The sequence below is a fragment of the Arachis ipaensis genome, chromosome B2, assembly GCF_059453495.1.
Source record: "Arachis ipaensis isolate K30076 ecotype BB chromosome B2, ASM5945349v1, whole genome shotgun sequence".
NCBI classification, from domain to species: Eukaryota; Viridiplantae; Streptophyta; class Magnoliopsida; order Fabales; family Fabaceae; genus Arachis; species Arachis ipaensis.
This window is the reverse complement of record NC_142437.1, coordinates 86,020,133-86,034,179: the sequence shown is the minus strand read 5'-3', so window position 1 is coordinate 86,034,179 and position 14,047 is coordinate 86,020,133. Positions and strand designations below refer to the sequence as shown.

At 33.9% G+C, this 14,047-nt stretch overlaps 2 non-coding genes across 2 annotated transcripts; both read right to left on the bottom strand.

Annotated features, from left to right (window-relative positions):
* Positions 1 to 7,523: 7,523 nt before the first annotated feature.
* On the bottom strand, positions 7,524 to 7,631 carry LOC148574692 (small nucleolar RNA R71). Its single transcript, XR_015906392.1, has one exon. It is a non-coding gene; the product is annotated as a small nucleolar RNA R71 (small nucleolar RNA).
* Positions 7,632 to 13,943: 6,312 nt separating this feature from the next.
* On the bottom strand, positions 13,944 to 14,047 carry LOC148574691 (small nucleolar RNA R71). The gene has a single exon (XR_015905932.1). It is a non-coding gene; the product is annotated as a small nucleolar RNA R71 (small nucleolar RNA).

The window sequence follows — 14,047 nt, the reverse complement described above, 5'->3', positions numbered from 1 at the left end:
TAGAAAACACATCACAGAGAAATATGCATAAACATGTATAATGCATGTTTGTCCTATTTAGGTCATGAGCTCATGTGTCAGTTTACACCTTGCAACTCGACATTACGTAAGAACTAGTCTCAGATATGATTTTCCGTTGTGTCATTCGTGCATACATGTCTATGATTAAGAGTAACATTAGTTCGGGACTACCGACAATCGACGTAAAGTTCGGTGCCATAATATACACACAAGGGAAAAACAGTGATCCTCAGTTCGTGGGCATCCCCAAGATCAACACACAACAGTTTCTGAGTTATTCCCGTAATCAATGATTATCAATTCGTGGGTTATCCTCATAATCAATGATTATTAATTCATGGGTATTTCCGCCTTTAAACATTTGGCACTAAGGCCCAAACAGCAATCATGTTTCATCTGCTCTCATGTGGTAGACAGTATTTTAGAGTATTTTTATCTTTGGTCTCTACTCTCCTGTGACAGAGATCTGCTCTCGTGTGATAGACATCCCTTTAGTTAATATATTCTTCTCTTTTCTGTCCCTTTCTTTCCTATGCCAGAAGTTCTTTAGATTCTTTTAGTCTTCTCTCTCTACTCTACTGTGGCAGAGATCCTTTTAATCTTTTTCTTTCTTTTCTTTTCTTTCTTCTTCTTTTCTTTTTTATTATTCTCTTTTACTTTCTTACATTTCAACAATATAAATTATCTTCGCACTCTTCCCTCGCCTTTTTCTAAATGTGTTATGATAAGAAAATCATAAGATTCTTAACTTTGTCTTTCCAACGCTTTTGGAAAATCTTATTGTTTTATCTTTCTTTCTTATTTAATATAAATAACTTTAATAGAATATAATAATAAAAATATATTAGTTAAATTAGTATAAGTAATAATATTGATTAAAGATTAGTAATATCCAATATTTTTATTTTAATATAAAAAACCATTTTGTAAGGCTTTATTCTTAAATTTTAGAAATTCTGTTTCAAATATCAAGCTTTTAAATATTTTATTTTTTAATCCAACATTTTATAAAATCACTAATTTAACTTCATATTTCCAACAAAAACCTTGAACTTTTATAAAATATCCATTTCACCCCTGAACTCTTACTTATTACTCAAAATACCAGCAAAATTTATATAATTACTATTTTTAACCCCAATCTTTTATCAAATTATATTTTCATACTCGAAAATAATTTGTGTTAGTGACAAACACTCCTTCTCAAAACTAAAATCTTTTCTTGTGATCTTTCAAAATGTATACTTGATTTTAAATCCGTTTTCGAGCTTTTCGGTTACCAAGTTTTCACAGAGTTCACTTGAACCTTGCAACCACCAAATCTTTATCAAAATTTTCATTAAATCATACTTGAGATCAGCTCCAAATTCATCAATAACAACTCGGTCATGGGCTTTTCTTGTTAACCGAATCATAAAGCTTATTAATCATCAAAATTTCAACAAAAATAAAGCACAATCTCATTCAATTTCAAGCAATAATCATCAAAACATTTGCATTCAAGATTATCTTTAGACTTTAACATAAAACATTTGCATTCAACAATATGAAAGTACTTAAGATTGGGTGGTACTCCTTTCCAAAGCTCATATGGCATTTTCTTTAAAAAATTTTCTAATGATAGTTTGATTCAAAATGTAACAAGCTGTGTTCACAGGTTAAACCCAAAGGAATTTAGAAATTTCATTTTCACAAAGCATAACCCTAGCCATTTCTTGAAGGCTTCGATTTGTCCTTTCAACAACTCTATTTTGTTGAGGTGTTCTAGGATATAAAAAATTATGTGAAATTCCAAATTCATCACAAAATGATTCAAAGTCTTGATTTTCAAAATTCTTTTCCATGATCACTTCTCGTGGAAACAATTTTCAAATATTTTTCATTTTGAATCTTTTTGCATAGAGTTGAAGAAGCAATGAAAGCATTATTTTTAAGAGTCAAGAAAAGAATCCATCCAAACTTAGTATAGTCATCCAACACCACTAAGCCATAGTGCTTACCACCAAGACTTTGAGTCCTTGTAGGACCAAAAAGATCAATATGTAGCATTTTCAATGGTCTTTTGGTTGAGATGTCATCCTTGGATTTGAAAGAATTTTTAGTTTGTTCACCCAATTGACATTCATCACAAGCGATGTCTTTGTCAAATTTTATTTTAGGAAGACCTCTAACCAAATTCTTTTTCACACGCTTAGAAATTTGAAACATGCTTTCATGTCGCAATTTCTTGTGCCATAACCAATTTTAAGATTTCATGGAAGTAAAATAGGCCACATTTTATTCTTTTATTTCCTCTAAAGTTAGTCCATACACATTATTGCATCTTTTAGCTTCAAACAATATTTCACCGATATATTTATTTTTTTTTTTCATACAACACCAAGCATTCCAATTTCTTGAAAATAACTAAATAACATAAATCATATAATTGGCTAATTCCTAGAAGATTATGTTTTAACCCATCAACTCAAAATACATTATCAATGAAAGTTGAGAAATTCTTACCAACTTACCTAAGGCCACAATTTTTTTACCATTGTTACCGAAAGTCACAAAGCCTCCATCGAATTTATCAAGCTTGATGAAGAAATTGGACCTTTCGGTCATGTGTCTAGAGCATCCTGATGGGTGGAAAAATGCCGGTTAAGAATTTTTGATAAAAATAGCGTTGCAAGTACAGCTTTAACTGACGAAATTTCCACTATCAATTTAGAATATGTAACAATTAATAATAAATAACCGGAAGTAGAATCCCGGGTCATTTCCCAAAGAGTTGACACAAGATGCAAATTATTGGCTAGAATTTTTCTGAATATTTTCTTGAAATTTAGAGCGGAAAAGTAAATAGCTAGGAATTAAAGCAATGAATAAATAACAAGACGTGATATGTATTTAAAATTAAAAGGCCTTGGTCAGGGAAGAGAATTGGAGTTTCTATTCTTGTTGTCTTCCCCAAGTATAATAGTAAATGTTCATTGCTTCCACTTAGTTATCCTCTAGCAATTGAAGGAAAGTCAAGTGGGTATCACTAACTCCAGCTCACAAGTCCTAGTCACTTCATGGGGAAGGACTAGAGTTAGTGAGAAATGAGTTAGCCAGCAATTCCCAATTACAGATCAATACTTGAGTATCACAACTCAAGGGACCCCAATTAATCAACTCCCAAGCCAAGTTGGAAGATCTAATCCATTAACATGAATGCCATTTTCATAAACACATAATAGAAGTAAATAAAAGACATGATAATTATGATAAATTATTTAGATTAAAATTAACACTAATAATAAATAACGACGATCAAACAAGAAATAAAGATAAACATAAAAATAATTCAATGCATTAATAAAAATAAAAAATGAGAAGATCCAAATATGAATTCAAAGCAATCAAGTGTAAAAGAGTAATAGGGATATGATGAGCGGATAATTTATACCCTTTTTGGCATTGTTTTTACATAGTTTTTAGTATGTTTTAGTTACTTTTTATAATATTTTTATTAGTTTTTATTCAAAAATCACATTTCTGGACTTTACTATGAGTTTGTGTATTTTTTTATGATTTCAGGTATTTTCTGGCTGAAATTGAGGGACCTGAGCAAAAATCCGATTCAGAGGCTGAAAAAGGACTGCAGATGCTGTTGGATTCTGATTCTCTTGCACTCGAAATGGATTTTTTAGAGCTACAGAAGCCCAATTGGCGCGCTATGAATTGAGTTGGAAAGTAGACATTCTGGGCTTTCTAGAAATATATAATAGTCTATACTTTGCCCGAGATTTGATGGCCCAAACGGGTGTTCAAAGGCAGCCTAAAACTTTCTAGCGTAAAACGCCAGAACTGGCACCAAAACTGGAGTTAAACGCCCAAACTGGCATCCAAGCTGGCATTTAACTCCAAGAATAGCCTATGCACGTGAAAGCTTCAATGCTCAGCCCAAGCACACACCAAGTGGGCTCCGGAAGTGGATTTTTGCACTATCTGCACTCATTTTCTGTGAACCTAGGTTACTAATCTAGTATAAAAACTACTTTTAGAGATTTATTTTATATCTTTTGATCATCTTTGATCTTTTGATCATCTTATGTAACTTTTTACATCTGAAAACCTCTTTGGAGAGGCTGGCCTCACGGCCATGCCTAGACCTTTTTCACTTATGTATTTCCTACGGTGGAGTTTCTATACCCCGTAGATTAAGGTGGGGAGCTATACTGTTCTTCATGAATTAATGCAATTACTATTGTTCTCTATTCAATCACGCTTGATTCTATTTCTAAGATACTCACTCGTACTTCAATCTGGAGAATGATATGATCTGTGACACTCATCATTATTCTCAATTCTATGAACGCGTGCCTGACAACCACTTCCGTTCTATCTGAGCTCAACGTAGTCATTGGGCAACAGCTTGAGTGCGTATCTCTTGGGTATCTAATACACGGACCGAGTCCGTGATATTAGTATCTTCGTGGTATAGGCTAGAACCAATTGGCAGCCATTCCTGAGATCCAGAAAGTCTAAACCTTGTCTGTGGTATTCCGAGTAGGATCTGGGAAGGGATGACTGTGACGAGCTTCAAACTTGCGAATGTTGGGCGCAGTGACAATGTGCAAAAGGACAAGGGTCCTATTCCGACGCTAGCGGGAACTGACAGATGATTAGCCGTGCGGTAGCTGTACTTGGTATTTTTCATCCGAGACGAGAAATCCGACAGTTGACTAGCCGTGCAGAGATCGTACCTGGTATTTTTCATCCGAGAGGATCATACAACTTGCCATGGAAGGGAGCACGCATGATTGGAAAAATACAATAGGAAAGCAGAGGTTCAGAAGCAACAAAGCATCTCCAAACGCTTATCTAAAATTCCAACCAATGAATTACATAAGTATCTCTATTTTATTTTAGGTTTTATTTATCTTTTAATTGTCAAAACCTCATAACCATTTGAATCCGCCTGACTGAGATTTACAAGATGACCATAGCTTGCTTCAAGCCGACAATCTTCGTGGGATCGACCCTTACTCACGTAAGGTTTATTACTTGGACGACCCAGTGCACTTGCTGGTTAGTTGTGCGGAGTTGTGAAAAGTGTGAATCACAATTTCATCCACCAAGTTTTTGGCGCCGTTGCCGGGGATTGTTTGAGTTTGGACAACTGACGGTTCATCTTGTTGCTTAGATTGGGTAATTTTATTTTATGTTTAAGCTTTTTATTTTTATTTTCACAAAAAAAAAAAACATAAAAATTTTAGTTTTTTAAAAAAATTCAAAAAAAATATTTTTCAGAGTTTTTAAGAACGAATTCTAGAGTTTCATGAGATATGTTGAAGCCTGGCTAGCTGTTAAGCCATGTCTAATCTTTTGGACCGAGGTTTTCACTTTTCATTATAGAAAGGACATGTCTGTAATTGTTCTGCTAAAGCTTAGCTGGCCATTTGGCCATGTCTAATTCTATTGGACCGAAGCTTTAAACTAACATTGCACGAATCTTGGAATTCTTATTAAAAATTTTGAATTTCTTTATTTTCTTTTTCCAAAATAATTTTCGAAAAATATAAAAAAATTTAATAAAATCATAAAACCAAAAAAATTTTGTGTTTCTTGTTTGAGTCTTGTGTCAGATTTTAAGTTTGGTGTCAATTGCATCTTTTTAATTTTCTTAAAATTTTCGAAAATTCATTATCTGTTCTTCATTGATCTTCAAGTTGTTCTTGATGATTTTCCTTGTTTGATCTTTAATTTTTCTTGTTTTGTGTCTTTTCTTGTTTTTCATATGTATTTTCAAATTATTAGTGTCTAAACATTAAAAATTTTTAAGTTTGGTGTCTTGCATGTCTTTCTTTTCTTAAAAATTTTCAAAAATATGTTCTTGATGTTCATCATGATCTTCAAAGTGTTCTTGGTGTTCATCTTGACATTCAAAGTGTTCTTGCATGCATTATTTGTTTTGATCTTAAATTTTTATGTCTTCTGTCTTTTTGTTGTTTTTCTCTTTCCTCACTAATTCAAAAAATTCAAAAATAATATCTTTCCCTTATTTCACTCATAAATTTCGAAATTTTGGGTTGACTTATCAAAAATTTTTAAAATTTAGTTGTTTCTTGTTAGTCAAGGCAAAATTTCAATTTAAAAATCCTATCTTTTCAAATCTTTTTCAAAATCAAATCTTTTTCATTTTTCCTTCATGTTTTTCGAAAATCCTCCAAAATTAATTTCCAAAATCCTTTTTCTTATTTTTATTTCATATTTTCGAAATTATTACTAACAATTAATGTTTTGAGTAAAAAAAATTTCAAGTTGTTGCTTGCCTATTAAGAAAGGATCAATCATTAAATTCTAGAATCATATCTTTTAGTTTCTTGTTAGTCAAGTAATCAACTTTAATTTCAAAAATAAAATCTTTTTAATTTCCTTTTCAAATCTTTTTCAAAATGAATTTCAATCATATCTTTTTGAAAATTTAATTTCAAAATCCTTTTCTAACTTCTTATCTTTTCAAAATTGATTTTCAAATCTTTTTTCAATTAACTACTTGATTTTTTTATTTGATTTTAAAAGTTTACTAATTCTTACTTTTCTCTCTCTCTCTAATTTTCGAAAAGCCCTCACCACTTTTTCAAAATTCTTTTTAATTAACTAATTGTTTTAAATTCTAATTTTATTTTATTTCTTTTCTTAAATTTTGAATTCTAAGTTATAATTAAAATAAAAAAATAAAAATATTTTTCTTTTGTCTTAATTAAAATTCGAATAACTCTCTCTCTCATCTCTTTCTATTTATTTTATTTAATTACTAACACTTCTCTTTTTCTTAAAATTCGAACCCTCTCCCTCTCTCTGTGTTCGAATTATCTTTATTCTCTCTCTACCTCATTCTTCTATTCTCCAATCTTCTACTCACATAAAGGAATCTCTATACTGTGACATAGAGGATTCCTCTTCTTTTCTATTATCTTCTTTTTCATATGAGCAAGAACAAGGATAAGAACATTCTTGTTAAAGCTGATCCTGAACCTGAAAGGACTCTGAAGAGGAAGCTAAGAGAAGCTAAAGCACAAAACTCTGGAGAGGGCCTTACAAAAATTTTCAAAAAAGAAGTAGAGATGGCAGCCAAAAATAACAACAATGGTGGAGATGCAAGGAAGATGCTTGGTGACTTTACTGCACCATCTTCTGACTTCTACGAAAGAAGCATCTCAATTCCTGCAATTGGAGCAAACAACTTTGAGCTTAAGCCTCAATTAGTTTCTCTAATGCAATAGAATTGCAAGTTTCATGGACTTCCATTGGAAGATCCTCATCAGTTCTTAGCTGAATTCTTGCAAATTTGTGACACTGTTAAGACTAATGGGGTTAATCCTAAGGTCTACAGACTTATGCTTTTCCCCTTTGCTGTAAGAGACAGAGTTGTGATATGGTTGGACTCACAACCTAAAGAAAGCCTGAACTCTTGGGAAAAGTTGGTCAATGCTTTCTTGGCCAAATTCTTTCCACCTCAAAAGTTGAGCAAGCTTAGAGTGGAAGTCCAAACCTTCAGACAGAAGAAAGGTGAATCCCTTTATGAAGCTTGGGAAAGATACAAGCAATTGATCAGAAGGTGTCCTTCTGACATGCTTTCAGAATGGAGCATCTTATGTATATTCTATGATGGTCTGTCTGAATTATCCAAGATGTCCTTGGATCACTCTGCTGGTGGATCCCTTCATCTGAAGAAGACTCCTGCAGAAGCCCAGAAACTCATTGAAATGGTTGCAAATAACCAGTTCATGCACACTTCTGAAAGAAATCCTGTGAATAATGGGATGACTCAGAAGAAAGGAGTTCTTGAGATTGATACACTGAATGCAATATTGGCTCTGAATAAAATATTGACCCAGCAAGTCAATATGATTTCTCAAAATCTGACTGGAATGCAAGCTGCATCCAACAGTACTAAAGAAGCCTCCTCTGAAGGAGAAGCTTATGACCCTGAGAATCCTGCAATGGAAGAGGTGAATTACATGGGAGAATTCTATGGAAACACCTATAATCCTTCATGGAGGAATCATCCTAATTTCTCATGGAAGGATCAACAGAAGCCTAATCAAGGCTTCAATAATAATAATGGTGGGAGAAATAGGTTTGGCAATAGCAAACCTTTTCCATCATCTTCTGAGCAACAGACAGAGAATTCTAAGCAGAGCCTCTCTGAGTTTGTAACCATAGTCTCTGATCTATTGGTGCACGAAATTGTGATCTCAACGACGCTAAAAACTTGGTACGCACGATTATAATCTTAACTCCTTTTCACAACTCCGCACAACTAACCAGCAAGTGCACTGGGTCGTCCAAGTAATAAACCTTACGTGAGTAAGGGTCGATCCCACGGAGATTGTCAGCTTGAAACAAGCTATGGTCATCTTGTAAATCTCAGTCAGGCAGATTCAAATGGTTATGGGATTTTGATAATTAAAATATAATTAAAACAGAAAATAAGATAGAGATACTTATGTAATTCATTGGTAGAAATTTCAGATAAGCGTATGGAGATGCTTTATTCTTTCTGAACCTCTGCTTTCCTAATGCTTCCATTCAATCATTCATACTCCTTTCCATGGCAAGCTGTATGTTGGGCATCACCGTTGTCAATGGCTACTTCCCATCCTCTCAGTGAAAATGGTCCAAATGAGCTGTCACCGCACGGCTAATCATTTGTCGGTTCTCACTCATGTTGGAATAGGATCCATTGATCCTTTTGCGTCTGTCACTATGCCCAACACTTGCGAGTTTGAAGCTCGTCACAGTCATCCCTTTCCAGATTCTACTCGGAATACCATAGACAAGGTTTAGACTTTCCGGATCTCAGGGATGGCCGCCAATAATTCTAGCCTATACCACGAAGACTCTGATCATGAACCAGGAGGCTAAGAGATACACGCCCAATCCAAGGTAGAACGGAAGTGGTTGTCAGGCACGCGTTCATAGGTTGAGAATAGTGATGAGTGTCACGGATCATCATATTCATCATGTTGAGGTGCAAGCGAATATCTTAGAAGAGGAATAAGCTCAAATTGAATAAGAAAACAATACTACTTTGCATTAATTCATGAGGAACAGCAGAGCTCCACACCTTAATCTATGGGGTGTAGAAATTCCACCGTTGAAAATTACATAAGTGAAAGTGGTCCAGGCATGGCCGAATGGCCAGCCCCCCCTAAACGTGATCAATGATCAAAAGTGATACAAAGATAGTCTCAAAAATGATCAAAAGATGTGAAATAAATCACTTTAAGTAGTTTTTATACTAAACTAGTAGCTAGGGTTACAGAAAATAAGTAAATGATGCAGAAATCCACTTCCGAGCCCACTTGGTGTGGTATTGGGCTGAACATTGAGCTTCCATGTGTAGAGACTCTTTTTGGAGTTAAACGCCAGGTTATAGCCTGTTTCTGGCGTTTAACTCTGATTTGCAACTTGTTTCTGGCCTTTAACTCCAGAATAGGGCAGGAAGTTGGCGTTTGAACGCCAGTTTGCATCGTCAAAACTCGGGCAAAGAATGGACTATTATTATATATTTCTGGAAAGACCTGGATGTCCACTTTCCAACGCAATTGAGAATGTGCCAATTACGTTTCTGTAGCTCTAGAAAATCCATTTCAAGTGCAGAGAGGTCAGAATCCAACAACATCTGTAGTCCTTCTTCAGCCTCTGAATCAGATTTTTGCTCAAGTCCCTCAATTTCAGCCAGAAATTACCTGAAATCACAGAAAAACTCATAGTAAAGTCCAGAAATGTGATTTTTATTTAAAAACTAATAAAAAATACTAAAAACTAACTAAATCATACTAAAAACTACCTAAAAACAATGCCAAAAAGCGTATAAATTATCCGCTCATCATCTATCTAAGACCACTCTTAGTTTCATAACTGAAACAAGGTCTTCCATTAGAAATTTGGAGGCACAAGTGGGTCAATGATGAGCGGATAATTTATACCCTTTTTGGCATTGTTTTTACATAGTTTTTAGTAAATTTTTGTTACTTTTTATTATATTTTTATTAGTTTTTATTCAAAAATTACATTTCTGGACTTTACTATGAGTTTGTGTGTTTTTCTGTGATTTCAGGTATTTTCTGGCTGAAATTGAGGGACCTGAGCAAAAATCTGATTCAAAGGCTGAAAAAGGACTGCAAATGCTATTGGATTCTGACCTCCCTGCACTCGAAGTGAATTTTCTGGAGCTACAGAAGCTCAATTGGCGTGCTCTCAATTGCTTTGGAAAGTAGACATCCTGGGCTTTCTAGTAATATATAATAGTCCATACTTTTCTCGAGATTTGATGGCCCAAACTGGCGTTCAAAGTTAGCCTAAAACATCTTGGCGTAAAACGCCCAAACTGGCACCAGAATTGGAGTTAAACGCCCAAACTGGCACCAGAGATGGCGTTTAACTCCAGGAATAGCCTATGCACGAAAAATCTTCAATGCTCAGCCCAAGTAAATACCAAGTGGGCCCCAGAAGTAGATTTCTGCACTATCTGCACTTAGTTATTCATCTTCTGTAACCCTAGGTTACTAGTTTAGTATAAAAACTACTTTTAGAGATTTATTTTACATCTTTGATAAGTTTTATGCTATCATAGACTATTGTACACGTTTGCAGGCTGGTCATTTGGCCATGCCTAGACCTTTCACTTATGTATTTTCTATGATGGAGTTTCTACACCCCATAGATTAAGGTGTAGAGCTCTGCTGTTCTTCATGAATTAATGCAATTACTACTGTTTTCTATTCAATTCACGATTGCTTCTTCTCCAAGATATACTCTCGTACTTAATTCAATTAAGTCAGAATGAAGGGGTGACCCGTGACAATCACCCAATCTTCGTTACTCGCTTAGCCAAGGTCGCGTGCCTGACAACCACAAAGCGATCTACATGATGTTCAACGTAGTCATTGGACGACAGTTGGAGTATACTCTCTTGGATATCTAATACACGGACCAAATCTGTGAGATTAGTATCTTCGTGGTATAGGCTAGAATTATTGGCAGCTATTCCTGGGATCTGGAAAGTCTAAACCTTGTCTGTGGTATTCCGAGTAGGATCTGGGAAGGGATGACTGTGACGAGCTTTAAACCTGCGAATGTTGGGTGCAGTGACAGTGTACAAAAGGACAATGGTCCTATTCCGATGCTAGCGGGAACCGACAGATGATTAGCCGTGCGGTGACAGCGCATATGGATTTGTTTTCATCCGAGAGGATCATACAGCTTACCATGGAAGGAGGTAACGCATGGTTGGAAGAAGGCAATAGGAAAGCAGAGGTTCTGAAGCAACAAAGAATCTCCAGACGCTTATCTGAAATTTCCACCAATGAATTACATAAGTAACTTTATATTATTTTATATTTTATTTATATTTTAATTATGAAAACCCCATAACCATTTGAATCTGCCTGACTGAGATTTACAAGGATGACCATAGCTTGCTTCAAGCCGACAATCTCTGTGGGATCGACCTTTACTCACGTAAGGTATTACTTGGATGACCCAGTGCACTTGCTGGTTATTTACGCGGAGTTGTGGAGACGTGTTGAGATCACGTTACGCGCACCAAGTTTTTAGCGCCGTTTAAATAGTAACAAACAATTCACGTACCATGTTTTTGGCGCCGTTGCCGGAGATTGTTCGAGTTTGGACAACTGACGATTCATCTTGTTGCTCAGATTAGTTTCATCATGATCTGTTGAAGCCTGGCTGGCTATCAAGCCATGTCTAATTTTTTTGGACCGAGGCTTCCACTTATCATTGTAGGAGCCTTTTGATTCCCATCAATTTGAATGTTGTACGTAATGTTCTGCTGAAGCTTGGCTGGCCATTGGCCATGTCTAACTTTTTGGACCGAAGCTTTAGACTAACATTGCATGATTCTTGGAATTCCTATTAAAAATTTTGAATTTATTTATTTTTCTTTTTCCAAATAAATTTTTGAAAAATACAAAATAATTAATAAAATCATAAAACAAAAAATTTTATGTTTCTTGTTTGAGTCATGTGTCATATTTTATGTTTGGTGTTAATTGCATATTTTTAATTTTCACTAAAATTTTTGAAAACACATGCATGGAGTTCTTCATAATCTTCAAGTTGTTCTTGATGAATTTCTTTGTTTGATCTTTAAATTTTTCTTGTTTGGTGTCTTTTCATATTTTTCATATGCATTTTTGAATTATTAGTGTCTATAGTTTAAAAAATTTTTAAATTTGGTGTCTTGCATGTCTTTCTTTTCTTAAAAACTTTCAAAATTATGTTCTTGATGTTCATCATGATCTCCAAAGTGTTCTTGGTGTTCATCTTAACATTCAAAGTGTTCTTGCATGCATTATTAGTTTTGATATTAAATTTTCATGTTTTGAGTCATTCTGGTGTTTTTCTCTCTTCTCATTAAAAATTCAAAAATAAAAAAATATCTTTCCCTTATTTTACTCATAATTTTCAAAATTTTGAATTGATTCAGTAAAAAAGTTTTAAAATTTAGTTGTTCCTTGTTAGTCAAGTCAAAATTTCAATTTAAAAACTTTATTTTTTCAAATCTTCTTCAAAAATCAAATCTTTTTCATTTTTTTTATTTTCGAAAACTTTAAAAATTTGATTTTCAAAATCTTTTTCTTACTTTTACTTCAAAATTAATGTTAACAATTAAAATTTTGATTCAAAAATTTTCAAGTTGTTACTTGCCTATTAAGAAAGGATCAATCTTTAAATTCTCGAATCATATCTTTTAATTTCTTATTAGTCAAGTAGTCAACTTTAATTTAAAAAAATCAAATCTTTTTAATTTCCTTTTCAAATCTTTTTCAAAATGATTTTCAATCATACCTTTTTCAAAATTTAATTGCAAAATCTTTTTCTAACTTCTCATCTTTTCAAAATTGATTTTCAAATCTTTTTCAATTAACTACTTGACTTTTTTGTTTGATTTTAAAATTTTTTTATTTCAATCATATCTTTTTCAAAACCACCCAACTACTTTTCTCTCTCCAATTTTCGAAAATCACTAACCACTTTTTCAAAAATATTTTTAATTAATTAATTATTTAGTTTTCAAATTTTATTTTATCTCTTCTCTTAAATTTCGAATACTAACTAATAATTAAAATAAAAACAAAAATATTTTCCTTTTATTTTAATTTAAAATTCGAATTCTCTCTCTCATCTCTTTCTATTTATTTATTTATTTACCAACACTTCTCTTCTTCTTATAATTCAAACCCTCTCTCCCTCTCTGTGTTCGAATTCCTCATCTTCTCTCTTCTTCATTCTACTCTTCTATTCTTCTACTCACATAAAGGAATCTCTATACTGTGACATAGAAGATTCCTATTCTTTTCTGTTCTCTTCTTTTTCATATGAACAGGAGAAAGAACAAGAACATTCTTGTTGAAGTTGATCCAGAACCTGAAAGGACTCTAAAGAGGAAGCTAAGAGAAGCTAAAGCACAATACTCTGGAGAGGACCTGACAGAATTTTTTGAAAAAGAAGAAGAGATGGCCGAACCCAATAACAATGGTGGTGATGCAAGGAAGATGCTTGGTGACTTTATTGCACCCTCTTCTGACTTTTGTGGAAGGAGCATCTCAATTCCTGCAATTGGAGCAAACAACTTTGAGCTTAAACCTCAATTAGTTTCTCTAATGCAACAGAATTGCAAGTTTCATGGACTTCCATTGGAAGATCCTCATCAGTTCTTAGCTGAATTCTTGCAAATCTGTGACACTGTTAAGGCCAATGGGATTAATCCTGAGGTCTACAAACCTATGCTTTTTCCCTTTGCTGTAAGAGACAGAGCTAGGACGTGGTTGGACTCACAACCTAAAGATAGCCTAAACTCTTGGAAAAAGTTGGTCAATGCTTTCTTGGCAAAATTATTTCCACCTTAAAAGTTGATCAAGCTTAGAGTGGAAGTCCAAACCTTCAGACAGAAGGAAGGTGAATGCCTCTATGAAGCTTGGGAAAGATACAAGCAATTGATCAGAAGGTGTCCTTCTGACAT